The sequence below is a fragment of the Cryptotermes secundus genome, unplaced genomic scaffold (assembly GCF_002891405.2).
Source record: "Cryptotermes secundus unplaced genomic scaffold, Csec_1.0 scaffold1251, whole genome shotgun sequence".
Classification (NCBI taxonomy): Eukaryota; Metazoa; Arthropoda; class Insecta; order Blattodea; family Kalotermitidae; genus Cryptotermes; species Cryptotermes secundus.
The window spans coordinates 650,074-650,290 of NW_019721527.1; the positions used below are offsets into that span (position 1 = coordinate 650,074).

The 217-nt window shown below is 35.0% G+C and overlaps 1 protein-coding gene across 7 annotated transcripts in view; it reads left to right on the forward strand.

The window, feature by feature from the left end:
- The window catches only part of LOC111875561 (transcription initiation factor TFIID subunit 1), a 59,187-nt gene that overhangs the window by 9,276 nt on the left and 49,694 nt on the right, over positions 1–217 (forward strand). The window lies entirely within an intron of this gene.

The window sequence follows — 217 nt, forward strand, 5'->3', positions numbered from 1 at the left end:
TTCGGGTACTACTGCACCACATACATTTATTTTCACTACATGGATCCAATCATCTCCCCGTAGGGCTGGATATAAAACATGTCACATATTACAAATTCATGATGACTACACATCATTCATCCTTTGTCCAATAAAAAATATAATTTAATATAATATAATCATCATCATCAGTAATCTGTCAGATGACAGGTCCACGGTCTCTTCCAAAACAGTTCCT